Below are 6,590 nucleotides of genomic sequence, written 5' to 3' on the forward strand. Positions count from 1 at the left end.
ACGACCAAACATCGAAACTCACAGGTCAAAGAGAAACAATGACATGACCACGACCAAACATCGACATGACCACGACCAAACAACAACATGACCACGACCAAATAACAACATGACCACGACCAAACATCGAAACTCACAGGTCAAAGAGAAACGACATGACCACGACCAAACATCGAAACTCACAGGTCAAAGAGAAACAACGACATGACCAAGACCAAACATCAAAACTCACAAGTCAAAGAGAAACAACGACATGACCACGACCAAACATCGACATGACCATGACCAAATAACAACATGACCACGACCAAACATCGAAACTCACAGGTCAAAGAGATACATCGACATGACCACGACCAAACATCGAAACTCACAGGTCAAAGAGAAACAACGACATGACCAAGACCAAACATCGAAACTCACAGGTCAAAGAGAAACAACGACATGACCACGACCAAACATCGAAACTCTCAGGTCAAAGAGAAACAACGACATGACCACGACCAAACATCGAAACTCACAGGTCAAAGATAAACAACGACATGACCACGACCAAACATCGAAACTCACAGGTCAAAGAGAAACAACGACATGACCACGACCAAACATCGAAACTCACAGGTCAAAGAGAAACAACGACATGACCACGACCAAACTTCGACATGACCACGACCAAACATCGAAACTCACAGGTCAAAAAGAACAACGACATGACCACGACCAAACATCGAAACTCACAGGTCAAAAAGAAACAACGACATGACCACGACCAAACAACGACATGACCACGACCAAACATCGAAACTCACAGGTCAAAATGAAACAACGACATGACCACGACCAAACATCGAAACTCACAGGTCAAAGAGAAACAACGACATGACCACGACCAAACATCAAAACTCACAGGTCAAAGAGAAACAACGACATGACCACGACCAAACATCGAAACTCACAGGTCAAAGAGAAACATCGACATGACCACGACCAAACATCGAAACTCACAGGTCAAAGAGAAACAACGACATGACCAAGACCAAACATCGAAACTCACAGGTCAAAGAGAAACATCGACATGACCACGACCAAACATCGAAACTCACAGGTCAAAGAGAAACAACGACATGACCAAGACCAAACATCGAAAGTCACAGGTCAAAGAGAAACAACGACATGACCACGACCAAACATCGACATGACCACGACCAAACAACGACATGACCACGACCAAACATCGACATGACCACGACCAAACATCGACATGACCACGACCAAACATCGAAAGACGACGAAAAGACAAACTAATTCAACAAAACTTTACTCAGAAAACTAAATACTGATCTTAGGTGCTCCGGAAAGGTTAGTTGATCCTGCTTCACAAGTGGCACCCGTCAAGTTGCTCGATTTGTTAACTATTTCATGTTTTTTAAATGAAACTATAATCTCAATTTTCAAGTAGTGTTTAATTCAAGGCCAACACATTGGCAGTTCTTGCTCAATGTTATAATGGTTTTGTAATTGGAATTAATCATTTCTCGATTTGTAAATATGAGCGGATATAAACCCCACTTAGTCCAAATCAAGAAATGTTAAATCCTGTTGCAATCTTCTACCTGTTTTGAAAAAAGGATAAATAGATTTGTTCTTGTTCAGAACTGTTGTTTCCAATAGCTTAAGAATAAGCTTTTTTTATCCATTTTACTTTTCTTTTATCCAAAATATTTTGTATAAATGACTTGAAATCACCTGTTGCATTCGGTATACAAATAAGTAGTTGTGGTATGGTTGCCGATAAGATCCAACCCAAATGACGTGGATGTAAGCAATTATAGGTCACCGTACGGTCTTCAACAATAAGCAAAACTCACACCGGCTTCATTTCTCTTATTTATACTTAATAGTGTTGCTGTGACGTTTAAAATTTTAAAAAGGCATTTTTCAATTTTATTTCGTTGATAATTTTACTGTGTTGTCACTGTTCCCGCCTTTAGAACTTTTCAGTTCTTGTTTTCGAGGACATGTTGCTTTTACCTCGCGGAAATTTTTATAAGGCATGCTTAACAATTTCTAGCATATCGACATTATTGATATCGGTATATGTAATATCAAGCACAACAAAAACGTATTACATTATGAAAAAGAGACTGTCAAAGAATCATGTCCTACTGGGTATCTCAAACCCAGCAATCATCATAAATACATTTATTTTCTGTTAGTTTTCCGTTCATTAAATGCTGGAACCATTCGAAACACTAAGGTTTATCTATCCCAATTTATAGATAACTTTAGCATGCATGCAAACGAGGAAAAACTTTTTTTTAATTGATTTGGCCTTCCCACTGTTTTGATTCGAGCGCCACTGATAAGACTTGTGTAGACGACACCGGCGTCAGGCGTACTTTTATATATTAGGGAGCAACCATTTAACTTCAAAAAGGGGGGGTTATGGTTTTTTGTCTGAGTCAGAATTTTTTTTTTAGTTTTTCGACGCTATCAATCAAATTATTTTTTCAAAATATAACACTATAAGGTATGGGGAAAAACTGGATTCAGAATATTTTTTTTGTCATCTGCTTGACCACAATATTCTTTTTCATCAAATTGGGGATCAGAATATTTTTTTAGGAAAAAACCATAACCCCCCACCCCATTTGAAGTTTAATGGTTTTGTGAAGTTTTTAGCCTCCTTGTGCCCTCAATATATCGTAAAGTAGAATTTGCTGAAAAGGATTTATTTTAAAAAAATAAGTATAAAATGCTAATTCAATATGTAACAGTCTATGAAACTTTACCATCTGTAAACCAAACAAACGGTAAAACAAAACTACTACTATGAAAAAAAAAGTCCGAGTGTCCGTGCTTGGACGAGCTGCAGTTCACTCCAATTTAGATCGGATAGATTTGGGAGTATCAAGATTTTAGGACTTCAAGTTAAAATGAAATCGACATTCATGTTATCATTTCACACCTCGATGTCCGAAAAACTGTTTTATCAGAATGAAAATCTATGGGTAATGAAAAGATAAACAATTAAGTTGTCCAGTTTATCAAATTTCACCTTTTTTAGAACGGGACTGACCTTAGATGAATTGTCAACAAGAAAGGTCTGACCAGGTCACTTGCTTGGTCAAAATATTTTAAAGCAATTTGTCTTTGTGTAAAACACCAGTTTTATAAATACTATTGAAATAATTGGATAGTAAAAGAGAAATATATCTCTTTAAAATGCATGTGGTCATTTTATGGTCATCTGGACCATGAATTGTCCGGAGCTTGGTGTCAAGCTAAGGCCATCGTCGGACAATGAAATATAATTTAGTATGAATTTGAATTGAAGTACATTGCTGGATGTAAAATAGGTGTCTTTGTATAAAAATTTATATGTGGGAAACTAGTTGACCCTAAGGTCGTGACATCGAGTGGCCAGCGAAAATAATGACCAGTACTGATGTCCAGCAGGGGTCAGGGAAAGGCTTAAGGATGCTTTTGATTGGGGATGATAATATTTTAATGAGTCACGGCAAAATTTTAATCTATTACAGGTGTATTCATAAAATTCTGACAATCAATTATTTCTTAAAAACTTTTGAAAATCCTGAGAAAATTTAAAATCAAACAATGAGTCGGCTTCAAAGTCAAATTTGATTATTATGTGGTTTCGATGATACAAAAGATGGGAAAAGATGATCATTTATTGCTGTGGAAATATCTTCATAAAACTTTAACGATGTTCTTAATATCTACCGCATAGGAAAGAAAAACAATTTTGAGTAAAAAAGATGAGCTAATGTGTGTTTTGTATTCGAGCTTTCAGAACTAACATAGACTTGTATTGTGTATTCATCCTCTTTCAAAAAAAATATAGTAAAATGATGATTTACTTGCAAAACTATTATATTAATAGAAAAAAAAAAAATTCAAAAGAAATTAGGTTTAGAAAAGATATAATAAATGAATTAAAAAAAAAAACAAACAAAAAACGGAAACCATTCATATTTCTATGTAACAAAATGGTGTTATGGTCTTAAGTATTTTGGTTTCATCAGAGACATATATATGGATCCATAACAAGAAAAGATAGAAAACAGAAAAGAAAAAGGTTTAGCCGCAGACATACGCAACATATACATAAATAATAGCGAGTAGGAATTCAATTTGGCTGTTCATTTTGGTGATGGTAATCGATTGTATTAAAATACCTTTAACCTGTTAACATCGTTTTGAAATTACTTTCATCCTTTTGATTTGTCATGTTGGTATTGTACTGGTCAGACAGAGGTGATGTTAAGATTCACTGTCCAAAGCTTGCAATAGCACACCAGTAGTCACAGCGCTATTGTATAAAAATGTCTTTCTTTATAACTTACAGAATATCTCAGCGTTCTCCATTTTCACTTGCAATTCTTCAATTGTTATAAGTGCATGTGTGATCGGTAAGGATACAAAACTTCGCCGAATTATTTGACAAAAATCTGTAACATTCTCACGCGTTTAAGGGATATTTTTCTCAAAACCATGCATTTTAGTTTTAAAAATAAAGCCACCCCAATTTTTTTTTTTTTTAATGTATCAACAAATTAAAGTAAAAAGTTATATCCATGAAGGATAGCAGTTATATGTATCTATCTCAAATCAGGAAATTATAGTAGGTTGAAAAAAATGGTAAATGTTACTTTAATAATAACATAATCCAGATAATTTACCATCATGCAAAATTTACTGAAAATTTAGAGTATTTAAGATCTGAGTCGCAAATGTTTTTCATTAATGAATTTACTCAAGTTAGATTTAAAACTCATAGACATATCAAGTTGTAATGAAATACACACGGTGCTGAAATTCAATTTTAACATTTTATTACTTAGAGTGTTATAAAACGATTAAAATGATATATTTCTGTCAAAACGTGCAATTTTGGTGAAAAGTTATGATTGTTTTATCCCTTTTGACATTTATTGTACGTAATTTCCACATATGATGTATGTTTCAATGGGGTGAAAGGTCATCTGTCCTAATTAACCAAAAGGCTTTGTTGGTACTTTGAGTGATATTAATGTGAATATATATGATCGAATTACAATAAAACTGTTCATAAATTCATCGCATTTCTAAGATCGTTTGTCTGCCCTCTATACGATAACGGTAGTGGCCTCTCTCGACATCTCCGTCAAATTCGATATTATCAGAAATTTGATAACTGACCATCACTAATTCCTGCATGGAACATTTGGAATTATGACTATAAACAGGAGAACTGTCCCGGAAACCTGATTACTCTATCGAGAATTCTGTAATGCAAAAGGTTCAAAAGGAAATACAGTTATGTCAAATATGTCAATTTTTATCCATCATAACTACGAACCGCGAATCTTCTCAATCAACTTCGACATAACGTACACGGAAGGCTAAATGAAATAAATTACACTTTGTGTTAAAACACTAATGAAAAGATGGACGGATTTGAATTCAATTATTTGATAAATTATTACTGGGTCTCTATGAGAAGAAATAGATTTGTTTCACAGCATGATTCAGGAGAAAAGGGTACCTGTAATACAATTATGGGTGAATTACTGTTAACAAGAGAAGGTTTTAACAACAGTCTCGTTTGTATAATGATGTTTACTTGTTAAATAGATCAGACATTCCCTTTTGGAATCAATTTTATACGCAGATGTAGCTGAAAGCATTTTATTACTTTATAATAAAACAACCAAAGATATGTATTTTGTTCAAAGTCAATAGAAAGGTCTATTTAAGATGAGTTTAAATGACGAATGAAGTTTATAAAGTACTTTTTCAGCACATTATACTGTCATGTTTTATGCATAGATAAGAGAAAAAAATGTACACACATACCGGGGGAGATGGAATTCAGTTCCTCTGGAAGTTTATTGTTGTGTCTTACGTATTGCGAGTTACTAAAAAAATGAAATAACTTAAAACGACAAGAAAAGGTTTAAAACATTGGGAGCAAGATTAAAGAGTCCAACAGTTTTTTTTATACAGAATCAGAATAAGAAGAAGAAAAAGAAGACACATGGAGTATATATATCTGTGCATGGATACTTTTTATTAAACATCTAGTTTAACTAATAGTTGCAGACTTTTCATTGATCATGTGCACATACTCGTCAGTGAATGTCTTTTGTTATATATCATTTTCTTTCAATTTTTACATTTTGGGAATTAGGTTCTGATGGCAGATATTTGGTATGATTTCGAGGATATTTTTTTTACATTGAGCGATTTAATTGCATTGACTCTTGTTGAAGACTATATGTTGACCTCTATATATTTTTGTGTCGCTTTTCCTTATGTTCATATTTTCATATTGATCAGAATTACTATCAGTATTCTCGAGTATACAAATAATCATCAGGAAAATGACCATCCACTTCAACCTATCATGTAAACAAGATAGGAAATTTATGACCGATTAAATTGACCACTATGTACACAAGAGGGTTGAACTATCGGCTGCCGCTTGATAATGGACTAACGAGATTTAACGAGATCTTCAATTAATCCGCACAGGAATCAATCGACCGTTAATATTAATTTAATGGAACTACTGATAGAAAGCAATT

The 6,590-nt window shown here is 34.1% G+C and overlaps 1 long non-coding RNA gene across 3 annotated transcripts; it reads left to right on the plus strand.

The window, feature by feature from the left end:
- The first annotated feature begins 344 nt into the window (after positions 1–344).
- On the plus strand, positions 345–4,900 carry LOC127734005 (uncharacterized). 3 transcript variants are annotated; one of them, XR_007997340.1, is made up of 3 exons: positions 345–523; positions 910–958; positions 1,155–4,900. It is a non-coding gene; the product is annotated as an uncharacterized LOC127734005 (long non-coding RNA). The 3 variants fall into 3 exon arrangements; XR_007997338.1 differs by lacking the exon at positions 910–958 and adding an exon at positions 1,008–1,056; XR_007997339.1 differs by lacking the exon at positions 345–523 and adding an exon at positions 535–692.
- The last annotated feature ends 1,690 nt before the right edge of the window (positions 4,901–6,590 follow it).

This window comes from Mytilus californianus, unplaced genomic scaffold (assembly GCF_021869535.1).
Source record: "Mytilus californianus isolate M0D057914Y unplaced genomic scaffold, xbMytCali1.0.p SCAF_3, whole genome shotgun sequence".
NCBI lineage: Eukaryota > Metazoa > Mollusca > Bivalvia > Mytilida > Mytilidae > Mytilus > Mytilus californianus.